Raw genomic sequence first — 13,715 nt, 5'->3', positions numbered from 1 at the left:
TGTAAATTGAATTGTAAAAATTTGTACATAATGCATTTATATCTGTTGAACTTTGGCAGACCGGTTGCCATGAGCATTCAGAAAGCAATTCATATAATAAGTGGAAATTTCCTTTGTTGAATCTCCATGCGTTTATGGTTCTAGCTCCATGATAGGAGGGAACTTCTATTGAACTTGGGTTTAGACATGAATTTGCAACACCTGAGTGAGTCTCACTAATACTTATAGACAAAGCAGGGTGGTGCTTGTCCTCGTTTGTAATAGGGTCATGACATTTCTCAACACACTTTATAAGATCCTTGGCATTACATAAAACTATGTCCAGAGTGTTATTATAATCATTACATATCAAGTTATATTCTTGCAAACCGTAGAAACATTTAAAATAGTTAAACATGTTCACAATATTGGAGTTACAGAAAGGGAGGTTCAAATCACCTAATATTAAGATATTTTTAATTCTAATTCTAATAAAAAATATTTAGTTATTTTATATATATTTTTTTTAAGTTCTGCAAGTAGGTATCTTTAATAGATGATCTATTGTCACAATTACTTTGTCAGTAAATCGGTTTTACCGGTAATAGATAAATTTAGACCTCATGAAATTGAAATTGGGCGGGGGTAAATAGATTCATATATATTTGGCTAATAATCTACCTACTGAGTCTAGTGTTGACATATTCTTACGTCTGCTATAATTTAATAAAAATCAACATAAAACTTAAGTGTACTAAACTCAAAGATCTAAACTATTAGAAATCAAAGACCGCGCTTCAAATCAGTGCATTTATATCTTGTGAAGTGCTATTTTTTCATGTTTTTTTTGTCTTCACAAAGAAACTGCATGTTAACTGTCAAAAAAAAAACCAAATAATAAAAATAAATCTGTCATTCTGTACTAAAACGAGCCAGCTGTTAAAAAATACAAAAGTGCCTAAACTGTGTTGAAACTATCAATATTAAACATCATTCAATCAATTTTATTGACAGCGAAATCAATTTATTTCAACATGAATACACTATGCATCGTTTGCGACAAAAATATTGACAGTCCAGCCGAATTCATATCTTGTGTTGTCTGTGATAATGGCTATCATCTTGTTTGTGCAGAGATTGGTGAAAACATACGTGGTGCTCGTAATTCTCAGTGGAAATGTAAAAAATGCTCTAAAGCTTTTTCTAAAAAAAAGACCAGAAATATGAATTATTGTGATGAAAAAATCGATCAAGAACCATCTACCGGCAAACCTACCAAACATCTAACTCAACAGTCAACAGACGCAGAGAAATTTCCTTCATCAACCATAGATGGCGCAAGCGGTATACTTACGTCAGAAAAGTTTATTTTAGAATTAAACAATTTCAAAAAAACAATAATGGATTTTGTGGAACAAAAATATGATTCGATTATCGCACAAAACAAAGAAATCCTTGATTCATTTAAATTTTTAGCGGATCAGCAAGACCTTCTAAAAAAACGATTAACTGACATTGAATCCTCGCAAGAAAGGTTTATTACTGATATGCGAGAATTAAAAAAACAAAACGCTGTATTAGAAAATACTACTTCTCATCAGGACGACAAAATTGACCGGCTGGAGTACATTACACAGATGTGCAATATCGACATCAGAGGCATCCCTGAAGCAAACAATGAAAATATTATGGAAACTCTTAAAAAAATATCAAAAATCATAAATTACGGAGATACCTCGATACCTTTACAATCTGAAATCAATAAAATGTACAGACTAGGACCAAAACTGTCCGAAAAAAATCCCAGATCTGTAATAGTGTCGTTCAATAGTATTAAATCTCGAGATGACTTCCTACTCAAAATCAAAGACTATAAAAAATCCTCTACCTCCAGTTCAAGCAAACTCAATACAGCAGATCTAGGGCTATCTCAAGAAGCAAAACGGATTTACGTGTCAGATCATCTAACGCAAAAAGGAAAATTCTTACTCTCCCAAACTAAAAAATTCGCCAGAGAAAATAACTACAAATACTCTTGGTCATCTTTGGGGCGCATTCTGCTAAGACATACGGATACATCCAAAATTATTACGATTAAAAACATCACTGATCTTGATCGAGAAAAACGCCAACAACTATGACAGATGATAAAAAGTACCTCAACATTTACTGCACTGCTAAACAAAAATAATCCGGATAATATCATATTCATCGCAAGTTTTCTCATGAGTTATTTCTTTGTCTTTATAAATAATAATGTTTTAATTGAAAATAATGCATTCCTACTCTTTTTAGGAGTTCTTTCATGTAGCAACAATATCAGTGTGAAAATTGTTTATATCAGTATTCACTATTTTTATTATACTTTACCTCCTTTGACTGTATCTCACGTTTCGTTAGCTCTCTCTAAAAAAAATCATATATCTCCATAAATAATACTTTCACTACAAGTTTTTATTTGAATATTACCGCTATATACTTTTCACACACCCTAAGCATAATACCTAATATTTATCAAAATAATTCATTCTTACTTTCATTAGTAGCTTTCCCTAGTAACATCAAAATTATTATAAAAATTGCGAATCTTACAATTAAAAATTCTAACCATACTCTTCCTCTAAGCAACAAAAACCACGCTGTTTTAGTATTCTTTAAAATATCTGTTTACTGTGTAAATATTATTCTTCCTTCATGTTCTCGTAGGAATCAGAGTAGTAATATCTTATTTACTCACTATATGATGCTCTTATTTTCTTCAATAATCTTTTATTTTGGCTAACTTTTATTATATTCACTTGTATTTACAGAATTTACATTAACTACAAATGCTCGAGCTCTGTCAAAATAATGTTTTTGTATTTCTCAAAAACCTTTACTACTGTTTTATTTACATATTTTATTCGCACATTTTTAATCATACTTTTGCATTTTTCACATGTTACTAAATTTAATTATTGTCCTTTATCACACCTAACAATTACAATCAGAAGCATTATACACTATAGTATGCACTTTACGGTTAAAATATATTTTAAGTTGGAATACTATGTATCAACATTATCATTCATGTTATATAATGTTCTCTCATTATCTCATAATAATGCACTATCTCTATTCTCTCTCTCTGTGCTTCAATCAAACTCATATGTACGTATCACAAGCAGCGAGAGTCTTTGTAAGATTATGTTCCCAACAAATCTATGTAAATCTGGAAAAAATCTTAATTTACATAAATATGTCCTAGTATTGGTTTTTCTTTGCATTTTTCGCATGTTATGGTATTTAATTATTGTTTTTGGCATTTTTTTTCGCATCAACTCCTCTACAGAATCAGCACATACTTTGCATTTGGCCATTTTATTGATTTTATTGTTTTCATATTTTTTGTATTTGCAGCCTTCATGACAGATATCTACATAATCATCAACTGCTTAGATTGCTCTATACGAAACATACCAACACCATCATCTTTTATAACATCTTTTATATCTAATATAATTAGTGGAATCAACTTTCATCTCGTAGTGAAATACGCATCATACTCGAATAATCAGAACTCACATTCTACTATACAATATATTAATAAAACACTGATTAACAACACAGTAATTTACACTTTCGTTTTTAACTTTTTGTTTGCAGTCTTTTCGCAAAAGAACTACGGGTTCACCACCACACATCATAGTAAATTTAATCATAATTATGTTTCAGTTACCTTCAGATAATTACAATGATTCTGTAATTAGCATTAATATGAATATAATTCGAGATCTGGAGAATTTAAACAACTATAACTGGGACTCATATAGTCTAAAAATCATACACCAGAATATTAGAAGCATATCAAATCTCGATGACTTTACAATTTTTCTTGATCAATTTAATTCATCTTTCGATGTTATAATATTAACCGAATGCTGGTTAAATAAATACTACACCGTAAAATCAATCCACAATTACTCTGAATATCACACCACAACCAACCTCAACAAATCCAGTGGAATTGTTATCTACATCAAGGACGGAATTAAAGCTCATGTAGAGGAAATTACTTTAGCACAATCAAACTGTATGAAAATAGTATTGAATAATAACATATGCATATTTGCCATTTACAGATCTCCTTCCTTCATCAATATTGACCCCTTCCTTTCTTCATTGCAAGCAATTTTAAACAATGCGAAAACATTTGAACAGCAAATTATAATGGGAGATTTAAACATTAACACTATCCCTGACTACCACCGTCAATCAATCGATTATCTATGTCTACTCGCGGAAAATGGTTTCACACAGACTATTAACAGCTTTACTCGTGAACAGGGCTCGAGTAAATCCTGTCTTGATCACATCAATGTAAAAAATATTAACTTTATTGACACTTTTGTTATACACTCAACTATTTCAGACCACTATACAACATCTCTTTGTCTTAAAAACAAGCCTCCCACTTCTTCGAAAATTAAATACGTTGCTAAAACTAATTTCAACAAGTTAATTGAGGACTTGAGCGCAGAAAACTGGCTAAATGTTCTAGATAAATCAGATACTGACTTAGCAATGAAAGAATTTATTATCAAACTACACGAGTATATATCAAAACACACAAGTAATACAACCGTATCTAATAAACAAATTAAATTCACACCATGGATCACCCTGGGGCTAGTTAAATCGATTCACAGAAGAAATCATCTTCATAAAAAGGCAAAAACATATCCTGAGAATTTGGTATTACAATGTTATTATAAAAAATATAGGAATTTGTGTAAGAAATCAATTACATCGGCGAAAGAAAATTATTATAAAAAACTCATTTACAAAAACAACTGCAATCCAAAACGTTTTTGGGATACCTTTCGCAACATAACCAAATCCAAAATCAATAAATCTTCTGAAATAAAATCGCTATACATTAACACATCAAACTCTGAAGTCCCCAAAGATATGGCAAACTTTGCAAACAGTTACTTTTCATCTGTGGGTGACACACTTGCGAAAAAAATTCTCGATAAGTGTAAGAAATCAGAAACCGCTCTCGCCAATTTAACTATCCCTAGGATCGGTCACAAAATAGACTCAATCACAACTTCAACTAACGAAGTCATGAAGATAATTGACGACCTTAAGTCATCAAAAGCATGTGGTCCCGATAAGATTTCATCAAATCTTCTAAAAATCATTAAAGTATACATAGCCATACCGATTGCGTTCATTGCGAATCTAAGCTTTAATTCAGGGAAATTCCCTAACCATTTAAAACAGTCAATCGTCATTTTACTGCATAAAAGCGGGGACAAATCACTGATACATAATTACCGGCCTGTTTCCTTGCTCAACTCTGTCTCTAAAATTATGGAGAAAATTGTAAAGAACCGTCTCATCCTTTATCTCGAAAATAACAACATCCTTTCTAGTAGACAATTCGGCTTTCGCAAAGGTTTAAGCACTGAAAACGCCATCGCTAATTTGACAAAAATCATCTCTAATAATCTAGATAAAAGTAGTAGATGCATTGCACTTTTTTTAGATCTAGCTAAAGCGTTCGACACTATCTCGCACAAAATTTTGCTGAATAAACTACAGCGAATTGGGATACAGGGTCAAATTTTCGAGTGGTTTGTTAGTTACCTAGAAAACAGGAGCCAAAGAGTGGATATTACCGGTACTCTAAGTGATCCAGCCAATATTAAATATGGCGTACCGCAAGGAAGTACACTAGGTCCCATATTGTTTAATGTTTATATAAATGACTTATGTAATACTTCATTTGCAGACCACATTATTACATTTGCTGACGATACAGTACTTTTATTCGAAGGCAAAACCTGGAATGAGTCTTGCATTAAAGCTGAATTTGGCATAAACAAAGTTAAACAGTGGCTAGATAGTAATTTCCTCACTCTAAACTCGGATAAAACGAAATTCATCTGCTTCAGTTCAACTCAAGCGGGTCAACCACAAGAAATTATTAACATTAGAATACACCATTGTTACGACACTATTACATGTAAATGCAATACCTTAGAATGTGTGGACAATATAAGATACCTAGGAATTATCATTGATAAATTTCTGAGATGGGACAAACACATAGCCTTTACTTCCACAAAGGTCAGGAAACTTACACATCTGTTTATAGCAATAAGAAATATTCTATGTCTAAATGATTTGAAACGAATTTACTTTGCAATGTGCAATTCCATACTAGACTATGCTTCCTTAGGTTGGGGAGGTTGTGCTAAAACCATACTCGATCCCTTAGCTAAATCCCAGAAATCGCTTATAAGAGTCATACTGAAAAAACCTTTCAGGTACCCCAGCGACTCATTGTTCGCAGAGTTTCGTGTTCTTGATGTAAGACAATTATACATGAGGAAAATCATTTTACATACTCAAAAACAGAGGCACTACTTAGCTTCCGTAAACCACTGTCATAATACAAGACATGCAAAAAAAAACCCAACAGTTCCGCCCACCACTTCCTCATCTTTAGCACAGAGACAATTCTCATACTTAGGCCCTAAACTGCTCAATCTCATACCTGATGCATGGAAGGCAAAGAGTACTAATATTCTGCGTATGCAGGTAAACAATTGGCTTCTGGTCTTGGGGAGAGTTGAATGCGAGAATATGCTAAAAAACAGTAATTAAATTGTAATTTTGTTTTTCTTTACATTCTTCTTTACATTTTAACTTATATTGGTATTATATTAGCATTACAGGAACTGTATTTTTACATAAAGAAAGTTCGAAAATTGTTCAATTCTTCGTGATATTTTTCCTTAAAGGAAAAGTTCCTTCTTTACTTTCATTTTTTATTTTTTGTTATTTTTCATTTCCTTGTTTTATATATTAATATTTCTTTAGTTTATTATATCAGCTAAACAATAGTAAAAAAAAAATGAATATACATTTGTATTACTTTACCAACAGAATTTCTTCAATTCAGTTTCATTTTCAAATTCATTTTCTTGTTTTTATCTATTAATTCAGCATATGTTATGTTAATTCAGTTATTATGTCAGCTAAACAATAGTAAAATATGTCGTGATATAACTGGAAGTATTCTAGAATATGAATATACATATGTATTTTTTTTTAACAACAGAATAGTCAACACTATAATGTACCATAATTTACATGTAAAAATATTATCATATTGGAATGTCCTAAAACGGGCAATCGCCTAGTTGGACATTTTAAGTTCATTAATTGTATTATGTAATATTTACAAACAAACAATAAATAAATAAATAAATAAATAAATATTTATGTCAACAGTTTGAAAATGGCCATGAACGCCATAATAGCTGACAAAGTAATAATAAAATAAAACTAAAATACTAGCATAACATTATTAAATTTGAATAATAATAGGTATTTTTTTTAAATCTTTGAAGTTAAACACTTTGGAAATGAGGCATGATGTGCATTGAGGAAGAGGTTCAAGTTATATACGAAAACCACCCTTGGTTTTTTGCACAACAATTTTTTGGTTAACTTAGCCAATTATATACGTTGAACTGTGTTATGTAAAAGTACAACGAGTCCATAATAATAGCATGTGTCCGATATTGTTAAAATGTCCCGAGACGCAATCATATCTTAACTTACCTCTATCTCCTACCTATCTCTAGAGAAGGAAATTACACCAATTGTGTCAAATGTTCAATTTGATGAACTCAAAGGTCCTGATTATCTGTTTGACAGATTGCAGTGGTTCCGTGACTCTCACACACATAGTACGCATCAAAGAAACCACTTACTCGCTCTCCCCAAACATAATACTACTGTGTTTGAGGGTAGTTATAGCTATTCTTCGTCAAAGCTTTGGAACGAAGTACCACTGTCAATTCGAATATCGACATCGTTGCATTGCCTCAAAAAGCTCTGCTGCGAATGAGTGCTATCGTTACAATGAAAGGGATACTTAGCTACATGTGGTTGCGATTATGTATATTGTTTATTTTGAAATTCTGTTGACTACATTATTAATTTGTATTGATTTGTATACCTACCTACTATTTCTAATTTTATTTGTATGTGTTGGTTTTAATTTTTATTGTTAATATTATTTCATTGTTCATTATTATACCTAAATATGTATATATTATATTATATTGGAGGCACTGCTGAAAACCAGCTGCATTCCCGGAGAGATCCGGAATGCATAGCTGAGCAGTTGTCAATAGAATTTATGTTAAAAAAATATTTTTAATTTATTTATTGGCAAACATATGTTTTATTATTATTATGTTAAACCTCTTATCATCAAATAACATTCGTTGGTCGCATTTCAGATTCCTTCTACTGAAACGGTCAGCTACCTTCTTATCTGTTTGCTCTACGATACGAAATACTTGATGACAAGCAAATATTCGAAAAGTATTCAAAAGTGTCCGACAAAGCCTTTATTCAAATAACATAAGTTTATGGCTAAATAAAACAAATACTTTTACATTTCAACACACAGTCATTATTCACAAGAATACACCCTTATCGCGACGGAGGTCGGGGGAGGTGTTCAGAGGGCGGTCTCAGTAATGTAGCATCCCGTGTGACACTGGGGCGGTCGCAAAGGTCACCAGTCATTTACACCCTATATCTTCTACTCAGTGGGGCACCATTCCTCCCAATCTACCCCAATATTTGGTAGAACTTCTGTATTATGGTGATCGATTTATTGATTTCATGTTACTACTTGTTTTTTTTATTTTAAACTTATTCCAAAAGAATAAAGGAACTATACTTTCATCTTATTCAAAACTTAGTAAACTGCCACAACAGAACCTATCGAATGGTGAGGTCTGGGTCGGAGAGTTCTTATTTTTTTTTCTGGAATATCAAGGTCAATGTAACGTTTTTAATTTTTTGGAATAACTTAGTGAGCAAAACCTCAAATTGTAATATTTAATTATTGAAGACAATATTTGCGATTCCTAAACGAAAATCTGAAACAGAAAAATCAGAAAAAGATACTGTCTTTTCGGCTTAAAATTTTCGGTTGGGAATCGCTAATATTGTCTTCAATTATTAAATATTACAAATTGAGGTTTTACTCACTAAGTTCTTTCAAAAAATAAATAATCATCTAAAACTTTCAGAAAAGTCTATAGATGTCGCACATTAAAATTAAAATAAGATATGTTTATCTAAAGACACCGTCTAGATTGCATTTAGTTTGGGTTGAATCTGGCGATCATACATAAAAATAGTTGCCAATAAAAATGTGAGGTGAGAAAAATTAAGACAATGTTTTTAGTTCTTATTCGAAGTATGATAAAGTTAAATATGACCGAAGGAGACTCAGTTGGTACAGCGGTGCCCCGGCAAGGCAAGAGTCCTAGGTTCGAGTATGAGACCGTATCTTTTTTTGGTTTTTCTGTTTCAGATTTTCGTTTAGGAATCGGTAATATTGTCTTCGATAGGTAAATTAAAGTTTTTTTTTATTTATCAATATCATTTGCATTACGAGCTATGGAATTTTCAAATATATTCATTTAACGATTGCAAAAAAGGATAAAAAATTTAATTTTTCCATTTGTTCATTAAGAAAAACATTATATTTGAAACTCGGGCTAAGCCGGGTGCCTTGAAATATGAAATATAGTTTTTGAAAAGGTTTACGTTCAAGTTGGTAGCTCACTGTCAACCTGAAATTTATGCAAAATCTAGAACATGACAGCATGCTCAGAATAAACTGAACAAATAATAATTTTGAATAATAATTATTATACTGAATTTTCTAACAACATTTTGGAACTAAATCATTCTATTAATATAAATAAACGGTAAAAAAAGCGTTAGTAGTCAATTAAATATTATTAATATAAACATTATTTTTTGAATATCCATCTCTAAAATTTATTTTCACATTGATTCCTTTACTGATAATATTTTTTTTTGTAATTTAGACATCTTAGTTACTACTTGATTCTGTTATGTAAATTTATAAAAGTTTTTTATTTGTACATAAATGTATAAGTTTATAAATGTTTTTACAAGATACATAAATGAAATGATTATCTATTTTATAATTTAATTTAATTTATGTTATGTTTTATTAATGTTATTTAATCACATAAAATTACAATATTTTTTAGGTATTGATAATTAATTGTTAATTTCCATTATATTATGTTTATCCTGATAAAGAAAGCATTGGTTTTGAAACTTGCCGATACTTTTTAATTAAACAGTGGTGCAAAAAGTATTTTGTTTTCATATTATTTATTTATTTATTTATTTATTTATTTATTTATTTATTTATTTATTTACACATATACGGCACAACACGTACCATTAACATAATTGACATACTTATAATAGTACAACAACATGAAGAATAACAGTATAAATGTTAGTAAAATTTAAGAAAATAGGTAAAAAGTAAGGTAATAAGTAGTGTATAAAAACTATAATGTATAAAAGTAAATTGTAAAGTGAATAGTTTAAAATATAAAGTATTAAAGTACAAACCATAATTTATTAGGAAAAAGTAAAAATAAAAATAAAAATTTAAAGATTGAAATAAAACAATAAAATGTACCAATAAGATACCTATCTCAAGGTACCGACAATGATTTAAATATAAAAAGTAATAAGTCCTGGATTATGTTAACCGATATGATAAATTTTACAAGTACTTATGATTTCAAGTGCATTAATAGTTTTAAAAGTACTGGTAGGCATATTATGTTTACATGATGTATTTACGTGGTACTAGCAAACAAATTTAGTTTAACGCATCTTTTGTATGAAGACAGATTACCGGCAGCGTGATCAATATTAGCATATTCATTGCCTAAAATATGCAAGCGATTTATGGTTGAGTTTTGTTCTGCGTTCGTCATAGTATTGTCACAGTGGAAAGGTATTTTGAGTCGAGTCGGTCTACTAGGTACATGGTAATTTATTAATGAGACCAATTCAGGGGAGTCAAACCAGTTATTGTTTATTTTAAATAAAAAAATAAGATCATTGAGTATTCTTCTATCTTTTAACTATAAGAGTCTCATTTTTTGTAATAAAGATTAATAGTTTATGTCAACCGCGGGAATACCTAATTTGAAATTAATTGATCTGAGAAATTTGCGTTGGATTCTTTCAATGGAGTTTGCATGGCTTTTGTAGAAAGGGTTCCATATGGGGGAATTGTATTCTAAATGACTCCTAACCAGAGTTGTATATAGTATTTTAAATGTTTGGATATTTTTAAAATCTTTACAAATTCTTACAATGAAGCCCAGAATTTTCATTGCTTTACCCGTTATTATATCAATGTGATTGGTAAATAGTAGTTTAGAATCGAAGGTTATTCCAAGGTCCCTTATTACAGGTACTGACAATAAACTGTGATTGTTAAAAGAGTAACTATATTTGATAGGGTTTTTAATTCTAAAGAAACTCATGATTTGACATTTTTTTATGTTAAGTGTAAGTTTGTTAATGGTACACCATTCTACGAATTTTATAAAATTGGATTGGAGGGACAAGCAGTCGTATATATTTTTTATGATTTTATATATTTTCATGTCATCAGCAAATAATAATATGTTAACATCAGTGAATATGGAAGTGACATCGTTTATGAATAGTATAAACAATATTGTACCAAGGTGCGAACCCTGAGGCACACCACTAGTGGCTTCAAATTCGTAAGATAAGTGTTCTTTAATACAGACAGTTAGTACACGTTTTGATAAATAATTCTTAATCCAACATAATAAATTACCACTTGTTCCTAATTTAGACAATTTATTTATAAGAATTTTAATGCAAACCTTATCAAAGGCTTTACTAAAATCCGTGTAAATTGAATCAACTTGTTCTCTATTAGCAAGAGCACCAGAGATAAAATGTTCATACAGTGTAAGGTTAGTTAAGGTAGATCGTCCAGAGATAAAACCATGTTGAAATGATGAGATATTAAATTTTATGCAAGAACATATTTTTTGGAGAATTAACTTTTCAAAAATTTTTGGTATTGACGATTGTATGCATATTGGTCTGTAATTTTCAACTAAAGACTTGTCTCCGCTTTTAAATATAGGAGTGAGAAAGCTATTTTTCCATATTTGTGGGAACTTGCCTGTTAAAAGTGATTGATTAAATAGTAGGTACAGAGGGTAAGAGACACTACTCCCACAGTTTTTTAGAAATACGGGGGGAATTTTATCTGGCCCTGAGCACGATTTAGGTTCCAGTAGTTTGATACATGCTGCAATTTCTTTAATTTCTTTTTATGAATTAATAATTTATTTATTTTTTTATTAATGCCCTTTTTCGGGGTTTTACATGAGAATATTAAGAAATATACATTATTTATTGTACATAACTGAATTACTTCATTAACAACATTTTATATTTGTTTAAAGATAAATTGAAGATGTCCACTGAGTATTCTGGGCAAAGAGGAATACATATGGTAGTTAGTCCCAGAATTTCTGCACTGAAATAAATCCTTACTTCTAATATTACGAAAGCTGTTTGATAAATAAAAAAAAGATAAAAAAGATGAAAGATAAAAAAAAGGAATTGATAAATTCTAGCAATACCGGACTATCAACTAAATCATTTAGAATTTTGAATAGAAATACCAAGTCAGTGAAAATTCTTCTGTCTGACAATTTGAGCATATTCATATAATTTAACAGAGTGTTGTAGTTAAACATAATTGCTGGAATACCCATTTTAAAATTTATAAAACGTAAGAATTTGTTTTTTATTCTTTCAACAGCTTGTACAATTGTACATGTATATTATAATGTGGGTTCCAGAGAGGAGAATTGTACTCAAGTTGACTTCTTACATAGGCAAAATATAAAAATTTAATGCACTTTATATTGTTAAAATTTCTGGTAAGCCTAGTTATAAATCCCAACATTTTTAGCCCTGATTTCTGTTATGTGGTTAACAAATGAAAGATTTGATTGAAAAGTGATGCCTAAGTCTTTGATTTGTGTTAATGACTCAAGAGCATTGTTATCAATGTTGGAATAAAAATCACTGGATTTTTTATTCTATAAAATCTAACTATTTGACATTTTAAGATATTTAAGGAAAGTCTATTTTCTTTAATAATTGACAAATTCATAACCAAATTAAAAATCAAAAAACTAATGTTGGTTAAGAAGAAACGATACTGAGACATCCAGTGGACATACTTTAGTGGGCCATTCATATAGCTATTTCATGTTCTGGTGCTACATGTTCTGTTCTCATGAATATAACTTGTCTTGTATTTTTATAATGTTATTGGGTTAAGTTAGTTACCACTAAATGCTGCTATGAAAATTGCCATTGTATCTTTTTAAAAACTTAAAAACTTTTTTTTTTTTTGGTTTTGTCTTAAATACATTCATCCACGTGGGTTGCCAATTTAAATTTGGTTTCAGTTCGCGACTATCCCCTTAGTAAATCACTAGTGAATTAATAATTCATTTCTTCGAGTTTCATTAACGCCATCCGGCATGTAAATGACTATTAAATTACAGCTAAGCAAATCGTCGCTCGTGGCGTCATTAGTCCCGCATTAGCGAGAAATGGCGTCAAACCAATTTGACAGTAGCTAGAGAAATGTCAATTAATACAATTGTATTATTAAAAAAGGGCAAATTTTAAACAAAATAGATGTGGAAAACATGTGATTCTGCAAAAATGTGTGTGTAGTCAGACTTCTAAAAGTGTGACAACCACTATTTATTTCACCACCAAAGTAGAAGATACTG

This window comes from Hesperophylax consimilis, chromosome 14, assembly GCF_061612785.1.
Source record: "Hesperophylax consimilis isolate HC1 chromosome 14, BYU_Hcon_1.0, whole genome shotgun sequence".
NCBI lineage: Eukaryota > Metazoa > Arthropoda > Insecta > Trichoptera > Limnephilidae > Hesperophylax > Hesperophylax consimilis.
Note: the sequence above shows the minus strand (reverse complement) of the source record.